The sequence below is a fragment of the Rattus norvegicus genome, chromosome 4, assembly GCF_036323735.1.
Source record: "Rattus norvegicus strain BN/NHsdMcwi chromosome 4, GRCr8, whole genome shotgun sequence".
In the NCBI taxonomy this organism is placed as follows: domain Eukaryota; kingdom Metazoa; phylum Chordata; class Mammalia; order Rodentia; family Muridae; genus Rattus; species Rattus norvegicus.
Window position 1 is genome coordinate 179,968,901 of NC_086022.1, and position 14,227 is coordinate 179,983,127.

The 14,227-nt window shown below is 46.3% G+C and overlaps 2 long non-coding RNA genes across 3 annotated transcripts; one reads left to right on the forward strand and one right to left on the reverse strand.

The window, feature by feature from the left end:
- Positions 1 to 4,895: 4,895 nt before the first annotated feature.
- LOC134486865 (uncharacterized) lies at positions 4,896 to 7,495 on the reverse strand. 2 transcript variants are annotated; one of them, XR_010066314.1, is made up of 2 exons: positions 7,418 to 7,495; positions 4,896 to 5,658 (listed from the first exon to the last, which is right to left on the reverse strand). It is a non-coding gene; the product is annotated as an uncharacterized LOC134486865 (long non-coding RNA). The 2 variants fall into 2 exon arrangements; XR_010066315.1 differs by lacking the exon at positions 7,418 to 7,495 and adding an exon at positions 6,984 to 7,072.
- A 586-nt stretch (positions 7,496 to 8,081) lies between these two features.
- LOC134486866 (uncharacterized) lies at positions 8,082 to 10,886 on the forward strand. Its single transcript, XR_010066316.1, has 2 exons — positions 8,082 to 9,409; positions 10,526 to 10,886. It is a non-coding gene; the product is annotated as an uncharacterized LOC134486866 (long non-coding RNA).
- Positions 10,887 to 14,227: the final 3,341 nt, after the last annotated feature.

Here is a 14,227-nt window from a genome sequence, read left to right on the forward strand (position 1 = left end):
TCAGAACTACATTTCCTGGCTAGAGGTGGGGGTAAAGGCAGGGCTGGGTAGATATGAGACACGGATAAGGAGACATCCCTATAACAGGAAGCATGGAAGCCGAGTATGACAAAGTGTGGGCAGAGTGAACAGGCTCTGTAGTGGGGCTTCAGGCCGTGACACAGGCAAGGGATGGTTCACAGCTCTCAGGGCCTTCGTTTTGTTTTACTTCTGCTTTAACCATCTGGGTGCTGCGGTTAGGTGTGAGCCACCTCATCCAATATGGCCTCCCGGGTTGAGCTTGTAGAGGGAGGATCGCCAGCTCCAGTGATCAGTTCAAACTTCCCAACCTTAAAGTGCTACACAGGCCGCTGAGGGAGGAAAGTCATCAACACCCTTACCCAGATGTGAACCCCGAGAGGTATGATAACATCTGGTCTACCAAGAGATGCCTATGGGTGTGATAGTGACTCCCGTGTTGGACTTTCAGGTTTTATTTTAGCCCTGTTCCACAGGAAGACACACACTTAGGGACTGCAAATCTGGCCAAGAACCCACAGTTGGGAAATTCACAGGCCACAAGGATCAACCTGCTACTGTTGTTTGACTGACTGGACGTAGAATCAAACTGCCTTCTGAATACATGTCTCTCTACCTGTAGATTGGGGCAACGTTGAACTCATCAGAGAAGCCTCTCTGTGTAGTAGACAGACGGTCCATGTGCAGAGACGGAGTCTGTGGAAGGCTCAGGCACAGTGAGACATCCATAGTACACCACACCAAGGCTCAGAGAACGTCTCCTCAGAGGGCGCAGAAGACTGTGAGAGGTAGAGGTTGGGAGGACTCAGTAAGACAGCGCCTTCTGGGCTCTTGACAAGATCTTCATGTCCATGAGCTCACTGTAGCTGTGGCTGCCTGCACAGATCAAGCTAGTCAGCATTCCAGCATGCGTGGGGGAGGGGCTTGTGGCCCTCCCACATGCCTACCTGAGGAACATTGACAGTGAATGACTTCTTAGAGAGGAAGATCAGGTTTGGTTAACGGTGTGGCTCCCCGGTACACCAATCCAGCACCAGTGGATGGTCCACACCGTGTGTATTTGTTAGGACAAATTGGACTCCATGAGTTGAAACGTGAAGTTTGGAGGAAGAAAGTGAGAGGAGATCCTGATGACGTTAGAAGAAAGAACGGGAGGGGGTTGACATGATCAAAATACATTTTATGTATGCATGAAATTCTCAAAGAAATAATTTTAAGTTATATACTCAAAATTATATACCCCAAAACCTAAGCCTTCAGTGTAGCGTTAGGTGTTTTCTAATAAGACACAGATTGAGCATTGTTTTGTCACAGTGCAAAACAGACCCTAGAGCTTCCTAGCACATGTCATAGTATCAGTATTTACAACTGTCATACAGTGTTGTGGTAAATAATAAAACGAAGGTAAAGAGTGACCAAGCACCATGCCACACTACCTCCTGCTACTCTCTGGGCCCTGCAGCAATCTCGCCACCATGGCTAACCTCATCAATGGCCATCCATCTGGTTCCCAAGGCGGGTTGCTGCCATGCCAGTTCCATACAAAGACCACCTATGTCGAGGCTCTCTTGCTGCAGAAACCCAGCTAAGAAACTCTGCTAAGAAACCCAGCATCCGCCCCCTGCAGTTATAGTCACAACTCCCAGTATCCTGGTAAAATCAAAACTCTAGAAGCTTGTAATTTATCGATCAGATTTATATCAGTAAATTCTCAGTCTGAAAAATATCCACACAATAAAATCAGAGCCAATTGATATTGATAAAAACTGCCCACCTAGATAGGACAAATTGTCCTATAAAAATCCATCCATCCCTTATAGGATTTTTCATAGCTACCTGTGGCTAATTAAAGCCACGTGGGGTTGGGTCATTCTTCTCCTTCTCCACCTTCTTTTCTTCTCTTCTTCTCTCTCCCCTCTCCAAAACTCTGTGCCCGCCTTACTTCTTCACTGTCCAATCACAGGCTTTGCCTTATCTTGCCTCACCTACATATAGACATCAATCCACAACACAGCGACTTAGGACTGCGGCATGAACATAGGACTTTTCTCCACGTAGTGTTAGGCAAAGGTAGAGTTCCAAGTTCTGTGGCCCTATCCTTGTAATAAATGATCGCATGTGTGCAGGGGGAGTGTGTAGAAAGCTGCTCCTTGAACAACGGATGACAAACTGTGTGAAAGGAAAACCTCCTGGTGCTGGGGAGATGACTCGGTGTCTGAGAGCACCTGCTGTGCAAACATCAGGACCCACATTCAAACACCCAGTGCCCACATAAAAAGTTGAGCATGACTTCACTTGCACCGGGGCTGCAGAGACAGGGGCTCTGCAGAGAACCAACTTCAAATGGTAAGCTTCTCTGGTTCAGTGAGAGACTCCCTGTCTCAGCACAGAAAGACAGAGCAGGGTAGAGGAAGACATCTCAAAAAATGCTGTGGCTTTTACATGTGTAAGTATGTCAGAGTCATGAGCATGCACACACACACACATGAGGTAGATATACGCACATAGATACATATACTCACACACACACATAGATACACACACTCACACACAGATGCATACACACATAGCTATACAAACATACACACAGGCACACACAGGTACACACATGCACACACACACATGAGATAGATATACACACATAGATACATGCACTCTCACACACACATAGATACACACACTCACACACAGCTGCATACACACATAAACAAACATACTCATACACACAGGCACACACAGGTACACATGCACATACACACACATGAGATAGATATACACACATAGATACATACACACACAGATACACACACTCACACACACAGATGCATACACACATAGATACACAAACATATACTCACACACACAGGCACACACAGGTACACATGCACCTGCATATGCACATGCACACACACATGCACACAGACACACATACAGAGGCACAGAAGCAAACACACTAAGACGGAAAGATTGCTTATGCTTAAACTTAATTTCTTTTTACGTTTATGACGTTAGTGCATGGCTTCTAAAAACGGAAATAAAGAGCGAAGGGAACGGAGAGTGAAGACGTCCAGGGAGCCTCCTTTCTCCTCTCATTTATTTTTTTATTTATTTATTTTTTTGGGGTTCTTTTTTTCGGAGCTGGGGACCGAACCCAGGGCCTAGCGCTTCCTAGGTAAGCCCTCTACCACTGAGCTAAATCCCCAGCCCCTATTTTTTTTCTTAATTCCTAGAGTGATTAGGGATAAAATTCTTAAAGAACACTTGGCTTGCTCTTTCAGGTGTTAGCTATTCACTAAGCACCCACTTGGAGCAGATCCTGTTAGCTCAAGGTGTGCCCGTGAATGGCGCCCATGTGGTCTCTGTTAGAGCAGAGCCAGGAGCAGAAGCACGGAGCCGTCGTTGCCCTTGGCCATCGAGGAGCCTGGCTTTGGTTCATACTTTGATGAAGCCACCAAGAGAAGTGCCCGGCAACCGAGGGTCTTTCCACCTCAGTCTGGACTCCCACAGATTGCCCTTTATATTGTCACAGTCCCCTCATTAATGTTCTTTTTCACCTGGAATCTAGCAGTGCCGTGAGGACTTTCTCAATTGCCTCCCACAAGTAAATACTTATCCGTTTGAAGGAGCAATTTTCGTAGGGCATGTTAGGCAGTACGGGTAGTGAATGCAGAAAGGTTAAAGGCCAGTGTGTAGGTGCTGTGATCACTCGTTCCCAGCACCCCTCACCTTGTTCTTCAATCATGTGCCGTCCCAGCTCTAGCCTAGATCTATAAGCCTCTGTGGCATGCGCTGATTGGAGGCTAGAGCTCAGATGATAGCTGGTCATCTGTGATGTCATTTCAACCATCGACCTGACTGGCTTAACGATCACGCAGGTCATTCATGAAGGACATCACTGGGATGTCTGTGAGGATGTCGATATTTCCAGAGAGGTTTAAACAAGAAGACTTTGCCTGAATGTGGGCAGCAGCATCCCATGGGTGGGGCCCCAGGCTAAGACAACACCAGGAGGAAAGCCAGCACCAGCATCCATGTCTCTCTGCTTTCTGACCCACCCAGATGTGAGCAAGCAGCCCCACACTCCAACCGCCATGCCTCCTTGGCTGGGATGGACTGTGTCCCCTCACAATGTGAGACCCATACTCCCACCGCGCCTCCTTGGCTGGGATGGACTGTGTCCCCTCACAATGTGAGCCCGAAGCAGCTTAAATTGCCTCTTGTGAAGTATTTGGTCACGCTGATTTTAAAAAGCTGCAAATTATTAGATATCATCAACCAACTGATGATATCTACCCACTGTATTTCCCAGAGACCTCCAGGAAAAAGGAGAGCTCCTGGCCATTCATTCAACCCATTCATTGTGCACACTCTTGGGTTGAACTGAGGGACAAAGAGCAAAGCAGCAACACCGTACTAGAAAACCAGGCGATCACATTTATGTAACGGTTCCAGTCTTCCCGGTTCTAAGCCTCACAATGCCTTGGCCACAAAGCACAGGTACTTTGCACTGAGACTGAGTCGAAGCGAGCCTGTTTTCCATATTCCTTTATGTGTGTTGTCTCTGTCCCCAAGCGTGACGGTGTTCATGCCCATGTGCACGCGTGCACACATGTAGAGGCCAGAGTCAGGTATCTTCCTCTACTGCTGTCCACTCTATTACCTTGAAACGTGGTCTCTCACTGAACCCGAAGCTCCCGGTTTTGGCTAGGCTGGCGAAGGCAGCATGCTCCCAGGATCCACCCCCTCACCCCCCCCCCGCCCCCACTGGAGTTAGATATACGCTGGTATATCTGGCTTGTTATGTGGGTGCTGGGGATTCAAACTCACTCTTACCCTCTGAGCCATCCCTCTGGTCCCCATTGAGTCTCCCCCGAATCTGTGGTTTAATTTGATTTTTATTTTTTAAAAAACAAATGTTATATTTTAGATCAGCTCTAGATTTACATGAAAGCGTGGACACCGGTCCAAGGATGTAGCTCGGTGGTAGATGGCTTGATTCTTGAGCACGAGGCCTGGGGCTCAATTCTCACACACCACAGATCAAACGACTATAGAAATTCTCTGTTCAGTAATCTTCGAACTTGTTCGGCTCCGTTCGGTAGTCTTCGAACATGTTCGGCTTTGAGCACGTGACTGAGCCTGCTTGGCTCTCAGTGTCCCCTCTCTGTGAAGTGAGATCTATAGAGCCGTTTTATTGTAGTCATTTTTTTTTTAAACCTCCATTCTTGTTGCGCAACAAATGTCAGCCTTGTCCTCAGCTGTGTGACTGGATTCCTTTAAAGGCCACTTGTCATTCCTGGACGGACAGGCGGGTCATTTATGACTTCTCAGCCTTTGCGTCACCTGCCCAAGAGCTTCTTGGGCAGTGGCCACACCCCTACAGGACGTGGATTACTTAAGAGTTGTGTCCCAATTAGAAAAGGAAAGTTCTTATTCTAGGAATTACTGACTGTGTCACCGTGAAATTGTCACTGTTTAAAGAGGGCTGACACACTCAGAAGGCCGTGCTTGTTCCCTGGCCAGCTGGATCCCTCCAGAAATGAGTAAGATCAGATGACTCGCTGATGGGAGAAGAGTCAGCCATCACACCGGAGTAAAAGATTTTCAAGACCCTGTCCCCCATGATACTTCAGGCTGGGGCTGAAAAAAATGAACACAGACAAGTCTACCTTTCCCCTTTTTGCTAAAACCAAAAACCTACATCTCTTTGACTTTTATCTACAGAGAAACTTCATAGTTTTGAAAATTACTTAGAATCATTATTATGGGAAACTGCTCGTTATTATCTCTTAAGATAATATGTTTTGGATCTTAGCAGTGTACCGAGAACCACGCGGAAGGGTTCGTTCGTGTGGTATTTTCTTTTTTTCTTTTCTTTTTTTTTTTTTTTTTTGGTTCTTTTTTTCGGAGCTGGGGACCGAACCCAGGGCCTTGTGCTTCCTAGGTAAGTGCTCTACCACTGAGCTAAATCCCCAGCCCCTCGTGTGGTATTTTCAAGTCAGCCTTATCATGTTCTCTATGCAGATGGCCCTGTTTATGGGCCTGATTCCAGAACCTGTGTCTTTAGGTTTTAACGAATTCTCTGGGGCTGACCACAGGTAGGAAGATCTTTGCTGGGTGTCAGAAATAAGACAGACATGGACACACACACACACACACACACACACACACACACACACACTCTCACAGAGCAGAGAGAGGTGAGACAACCCAGGAGTTGTTATAAGATTTGATGAGACTTATAAAGTCTGGACTCTCAAAGCAGTCAGGTCAAAGTGTAGTTTGACGGTACCAATGTGATTCGCCAACATTCACCAGGAGAAATATGGGTTATTGACTGACTATATAAGCTATTAATCCACAAGCCTACAGTCCTTTAACACCTCCATTCTACCCCCACACTTCCCCCTCCCCCTCCCTCCTTCTCACTTCCAACTGACCCCCTTTCTTTTTACACCCAAATTAAGGACATAGTCTCTTCTTCATTAGAATTCAAGATGCTATCTCTGTTATTTAACTGGAATTGGGGACCTTCCTCAGATCAGAAACCAACCAGAAACTAACCAGAAACTGAGTTCAAACACTTAGTGAGCCTTCACTGGATGATCAGTTCTTATTAAACAATACAGACTTAAGCAAAAATGAATCAGAAAATATATCGCATTCCCTGAGACCATTTGAACTCTAAGTATTTTCTATTATTAAAGCAGCTCACTTCTTTTTTCGCCCAGCTCAAAATATTGGAAAAATAACTTAAAATATATTCTGAAACTCCATCTCCCAAGAGATTTATCCATAGCCCAAGAGGTCTATCCATCCTCCAATTTGTTAGAACAGGTGTTCTAACCATACCTAAATTTCCACGGGATTTAGCTCAGTGGTAGGGCACTTGCCTAGCAAGCGCAAGGCCCTGGGTTAGGTCCCCAGCTCCGGAAAAAAAAAAGAAAAGAAAAAAATTTCCATACCTAAATTTATGCAGTTTGGGGCTTCACAGAGAAGGAAAAACAAAAAGACTTCCTCGTCAAAACAAGCGAGCAAACAAAGGAATCCCCCGGCTCCCCCCCACCCCCACCCCCTCCTCCACTCCCCTGCCCTGCACTTTAAAGCTAGATTAAGAAGTCACCAAACTAAAACTCAAAAACAAATGTGGCCTTGAATTTGAGAATCATTCAGTCTGAAGGTTTGGGGTTTGTTTGCAGGACACCAAGGCCACATACAGCATATGTCCCAGGTGCTGTAAATACTTCTGTTAATATCGTGTTAATTTGATCCTTTGAAGGTGTGAAGAATGGAAAAATAACCATCGGGTCAACTATTCCAGGTTTGCTTAAAAGCAAAGGCTGTGGGAAAATAGGTAAACAGATAAAAGGGGTCACTCTCTGGCTAACAGAGAACTCACTAGCCTGGCTTGGCCCTCCGGTGAGCTCTGTGGAACAGTTCAGCCAGCTTGCCCTACACCCCTACCCCCGTGACGTCACAAGAGACCTTGGCTCCTTGCCACGCCCATGGCTCGACTCTAGCCTCTGCCTTACTCCACCTACTTATTTTCTAATTACTACCACTGACTCCGCTCACTTTCTCTTTGTCTTGTGGCTTTGCTTACTCATGGCTTCTGTTTCCTGTCTTCCTTCCCTCCACTTCTGCATTTACCCAGTATTGACCCTCCCAGGATGTTTCCTACGAAAACTCTGCAAGTTGGAAGAAAGTGCAAAGTCCCAGGCCCGCAGACCTCCGGTCCCACCGACGCCCGGTCTAATTAGCAAGTCTAAACGACAGCAGGACTCAGCGACACACCTTTTGGGAGTCTCTCCCCAAGCCACCGTGGTGCTTTTCACCAGAGAGCCACAAACTGCCTTAACCCAAGAAACTTAGCCTGAAAGACTGCACGGCTTTTATTATTATTCAAATTTTGAAACTAAACAAAGCCTGGTTTTCATGCACATTGACTATGTTTAGGGTCATGGTTGTCATACTAGTGGTTCTCATCACTGAGGAACCTCCTAATAATACGGAAAAGTCTAAAGCTTGGCTAGTGAAGGCTTCCAAAAGCAAGCCACTTTGGCCAAATTGTCTTTGTTTTAGAGAGTGGTTTATATATGCACTGAAGGAAGATCGCGGACTTTAGAAAAAAAAAAGAGTAGGAAGGGATCATGAAATACGCCCTAAGTTTCTCTTTTAGTTTCCCACCGCGCTACAGCGAAGTGGGAAGGCAGAAACCAGACTAGGATCAAAACCACAAACCCAGCTGCTCACCCAGAACCTGGTTTTCTGTGTAGGACTTCATATGTGCACGGGTTTTATCTATATATCTATATATCTATATATCTATATATCTATATATCTATATCTATCTATCTCTATATAGATATAGGTTTTGTTTGTTTGTTTGTTTGTTTTGGGGGGGTTATTTTGCTAGAGGAAGATTCCATAGTGTGGCAAAGAGTTTGAAACTCTACAGAATCCCCAATCCCAGCTCCGGGCGCTTTCCTGTTCTGTCAATTTGCTTTCATTATTCTCTCAGCTTAAACCGTTTGAGTGACGCAGGCTCTGCCATGGTTTGATGTGTGGGCATAAAACAAAGCGGGCCACAGAACAGGATGAAGGCTTATGCTAACTCCTGTCAAATGCTAAGCATGTCCAGTCATGCGTTAATCCTTCGTGGCTGACCACAAGGGGTGACTTCCATCACACCCGTAGGTAAAGCTGCTGACCGTGGGCTGCACACAGTGCTGGGAAGAGAAACACTTATAAGTGATCGTCGTGTGGGTATTCGTATCCATCACATCGATCTTGTAAAGATTCAATGCTTTGAGCTTTTTTTCTTGGCTGAACAATCAAGGGATTGGGAATAAGATAAGAAGGAGACATTACCTCATAGGCTATTCACATACATTATATGTAATTTAGTACTGGTCATAATTAGAATCCCCTAAAAAACGTCCATGGCTTTTCAAATATGAGGTATTATCATTTTTATAATTATTAACCACTCCGAGCTTCTCTGTACTCTTTCTTGAGAGCATTGGAAAACACTAACTTTATCTGATCGATAAGGTTTTCCTTTCAGATTCTTTCCAACAATGAAATCATCATGTAAAACCCAGCTTGATAGATATCAGACCGCAGACATGACTAAACATTTCTTGCTGTTCACCCGTGTGTGTTTGGTAATGCTGACTGATGTCACGCTAACAAAGAACAAAGTATGGCAGAAAAGAGTTGATTTTGCCTTCCCTTTCCAGAGGGATATAGTCTGTTACGAGAACGGAGAGATGGCTGCCGACATGTGTGAGCAAAGTCATCGTGGCAGAGGCAGGAGGCCGCTGGGCTATGCTCCATCTACACTCAGGAAATAATAGAGTTTGAATGGGAAGAGAGACTCAGTCACAAAGTAAGGCCTGCCCCCAGCAACCACTCCCTCCACCTTCTGACCGTTCCACAACCTTCCCAAACCTGGAAGGTTCCCAGCTGGGAGCAAACATTGAAATATATGAGCCCACGGGTGATGTGATTTCATATTTCAACGACAGCAACCAATCTTCAAGGGTTTAAAACTCAGTGACTTGCTTAAATTCTGTATCGTTTTATACTTGTTTACGGCACTCATTTAGTAGGTGAGGAAGTCAGACACAGAGAAGGTATACAGAATCACACCAGAGCTAAGGCTGGACCATGAAAGCACAGATCTGTAGACTCTGTCGGTTCTCCTGACATAAGGACCAGTAGGCCAAACACGCACTCCAGTGACCAGTCACATGGACCAGGGACCAGGCGTTCCCACCAGTGACCAGTCAACTGCATCAGAGGAGCAGCCAGTGTCATCGGTGATCAGCCAGCCCCTCACACTGTTTGGTGACTCGTTGGGTAGGAAGTGTAACTGGACACACAGGAGTTAGCACTTGGGGTGCTTGCTGCTCTCCAGAGAGTCTTATGGGCAGCTACTTTAGTGAGCAATCAAGAGACAGTGAGAGAAAGTACTCTTTGCTGCCCAGTGACAGTAGTCACACACCATCAGTTCTGCCTGTGCCTGTCATCCTATGCTTCCAAACCTTGGCTTCTGGGAAGGTACAGCCCCTGCATTGCTGTTCTGAGCCATTTGCCACTTACAGGAATATCAGATGCAAATGATGGCTCGGAACTTTTAAACTTTGCGAACAGACGTAAGAAGCAGAAAGGAAGGACCCGCATCTCTGAAGGAGAGCTTTCCCGCCATTTTAATTTCAACAGAAGAAGCCTGGAAGAAAACTTGTTGGTCAGACATGTACCGTGTGACCATCCCACTGACCCCTGATTTGGTTGTTCTAACCAGAACCACTTGCTCAGGGCTCAAAGCAAAGTCGTTTTATGGGAGTTCTTAGTGCTATTCCCAGAAGTGGGGGAGAACTACTGTGAGGCAAATGCTAATGGCCTACGGCCTATAAAGTCAGACACCTGATTGTCACGGCTGGGCCTTGCTGTGCTTTCCCCCAGGTTTCTTTTCACTAAATCTGACCATTCTCTCCATCAGGGGCAGCATCCACTGGGAAGGAGAAAGCCTCCGACGTCTGTCTTCAAAGTGTAAACATTACGAGCTATGATCATTTTCATCTGCTGTTTGTGCAAGCAGCAAACAGCCCCGATGGCCAGCGCAGGCGCTGAATGACAGGACATTAAGACATCACGGCAGGTGCCATGGACAGAGTCCAGAGGGGCCGAGATGTGAGAACATTCACCAGAACATCAGAATTGGCTGCTTGTCTATCTTCTGTCTACCAAACGTCATCCTGTCTGTCTGTCTATCATGTTAATCGTCTACTCTCTACCTACCTATCATTTATCTAGCTACCACCTACTTGTAATATTCGACCAGAAGATACTATGCACACTCCCACGTGGGTATCTGTTTAAGTGTGCATTTGTATATAATATGCATTTACATATGTAGCTAGGTAACATGTACACGTGCCTGTTAACATGTGCATACGTACATGTAAGCCTTTAATATATTCAGAAGGGGGGAGCAAGGAGGAGGCAGATTTGTTCCAGGCAGATGTGATACACCATTGGTGGATTGAACAGCTGACCTCGGCCCCCCCCCTTTAGCACCGAGGGCTGAACTTGCTGCAGGAGAGTGCGGCTCACGCATTACTGAAGGAAACCTGCTGCCAACCATGGATCAGCGAGGACACAAAAGCACTGGGCGACTTTCACCAGTTTGGTGCGAGGCACTCTGTGCTGCTAAGTTTCCGGGGAATGACAGTTTCCATCAACTTGGGAAACTCTGCCATTCTTCAACCCGAGTTTTGCTGGCCAGCAAATAGCTCTACGTCCGGCTCAGAAGTGTCTCATATCGTGAAAGTGGATGAAGCAGCCACCGTCATCAAGCCCTGGACAATGGCCAACATGTCTATCTCATAGATGTTGGAGGGGAGTAAGGCTGGGGTGGGGGGCATGACCGGCATATAGACAGACACATGTGACACCCAGAAAGAACCTGGGGGCTCCTTCTAGCTGGACTTGAATGACCTCTTGTATGGTCTGCGGTCCATATTTGAATGCCTGAGACTGGGTCATTGTAAAGAAAAGAGGGTGATCGGGTTCTCAGTTTTGGAGAAGGGGACAGGGAATGGAAGCTCAGTGAGTAAGTAAACAAATAGGAAGTCATGGCTACTTCTCAAGTATAGAGAAAGCTTATTATAGACTCGGGAGAAAGCCTAAGAGGTAGAGGTGTCTAGAAGAGTCCAGACTGGACCTTACCAGCAGACTGAGCCAGCAGGCCGTGAAGGAGAGTGGGAAGTAGGGAGGAGGGAGTGGAAAGGCCAAGAGGCCAGGAGACCAAGAGAGAAGCCATGAACCAAGGGAGCAGGGAGCCAAGAGAGTGACTTAGCCAAAATGTCTGGGTTATATAGAGGCTGGGGGAAGGGAATCCCCCCCCCCCCAGGACCCAGGCTGGGGAGTTCAGGGTAAGAGTACAGGCAAAATATGCCAGGTACTTTGAGTGTCAGCCAGTGTCCACTTCGATGTTAACGAGCGCCTTAGACCTAATACACAGCACCAACACCAGCTTGGCTCTCATCTTGCCTGGCCTCACCAGATAAGACCATCTATGCCAGGTCCTTTCAATGTACAGTATAGCCTGTGCTGAACTGCTGGTACGCGTTGGTGATCCAGCACTCAGGAGGTGGAAATAGAGCATTGGGTGTTCCAGGCCATCCTCAGCTGTGTAGCAAACTCAAAGCCAGACTGGGCTACAAGAGGCCCTGTCTGAAAAAACAAGAACACACACACACACACACACACACACACACACATGCATGCACATGAAAATTACATTGGCTGTGTGTATATGCGTATTCCTGCATCAGAGTTTGAGCTCATTTCTTCTCAGTATGGGCTCAAAGGAGAGAGTTTCTTTCATAACCTGAAAAGAAAAATAGGTCTGAAAAAAAAATCATAACGTATAATGGACAAACCGCGCTGGAGACACCATGAGCGGCGGAGGCCGCATTGCTGTAGTTTACATTCTGACACACACACGGTGATGATGGTCCTTCACCTCTGTGGGATTCTTTCCCACATGTGCCCTGCTAAACTGTGGGAAAACATCAGCCATGTGCTGTCCATGTGTGCTAAGGAACCTCTTTATAACCATCACGGTCATAAAAGTCACAAAAAGACTTACAAAGGGAGAAGACCAGAAGAATTGGTTAAGTAAGTGTCACGTGGGCCTGGGAAGCATTATGGACTGCAGAAGAAATGTTAGCGGGAAAATTGGTGGGATCAGGGTTTGATAAACGCACCGCGATGATATGAGGTGCTAGCACTGGGAGACTGGTTCATGAAGATGTATAGAGAGATTATTAGGACCCAACACTATTCCAAATGATAGCCAGATAGCATATGTACCCATGGATTTAGTGGTGTCTGGACTAGTCATACTGTGCTTAACTGTTAAATGTAGAACTGGAGAGTATGTGCAACAGGAGCACCTGCTGATCTTGCAGAGGACCCAGGTTCAGCTTTCGGCTCCAACATAGTGCCTCTATGCTTTCAGCTCCGACGTGCCCTCTTCTTGTCGTCAAAGTCTCTGGGCACGATCATGGTACACAGACAAGCACTCATACATATACAATAAAATAAATCTAAACGTTTTAAAATAAACAGATCAGAGATACTTTGTTGCCTTTGGGGGAGTAAATGTATAAAAATCAATCAGATATAATGGAAATTGCCTTTGAGTAACAGGAACATAATATAGTACCTAGTGTAAGCTCCAAAAAGTTTGCATATACATGTGAAAAATTACTTAATTTCCCTCAAATCTCATGATATCGATCTTGTATATTCATAATCTTCCAACTTTTTGAGATAATGTAAGATTCATGGTAGGTTGTGGAGAAATGTACCAAGGTCACGGATGTTCCTTCCCTCACGTTAATGCCCTACGCAGTGGGTTGAGGAGATGCCTCAGTAAAGTGCTTGCTGCACACGTGTGTGGACATGAATCCAATGCCCAGCACTCACAGAAAGCAGGGCGGTGTTGGAGGGAGGGGGTGCTGGGAGGTAGAGACTGGAGGATCCTGGGGCTTGCCGGCCAGCCAATGTTGCTGAATCTATGAGCTCAGGGTTCAGTAAGAGGCTCTGCTTTAAAGACCGAAGTAAAGAACAATAGAAAAAGGCACTTGGTATTGACCTCTGACCTGTGCCTGCATGTGCATATATGTGTATATGCACACATAGGCTCAAGCATGTGTGCACGCATGCACACACACACACACACACACACACACACACACTCACCCCCTAAAGCACAGTTGGTGTAACCAGCACAGCTCCTTTAGATCGTCCCATTTATGAGCATGCACCTCTGTGTGGTATCCCCACATTACTGAAGAGAAAACAGGGTCCCCTAAGACTAACTTTCCCTTGGTCATTCAGATTGCATATGGGGAAGATAAGATCTGGGCAGTAGCTACCAGAATCAATGTACTGCTTTATCTCAAGCCCTACTGTGTCTCACATTAGTGCCCTGCAGTAGCCAGGGTGAGTGGCCTAACAGAAAGTGGTCACAAACAAATGTAAGGATCAGGGGACAAGGAAAAAACACACGCACATATCCGCGTGTGTGAGCAGATGTGGGTGCTCCTCTCCTCGCCTGTCTCCCATGGCCGACGCATTCCCATCTGCATGCGCACGTCATCAATACCGCCCACCAGGAGAAATCATCAAA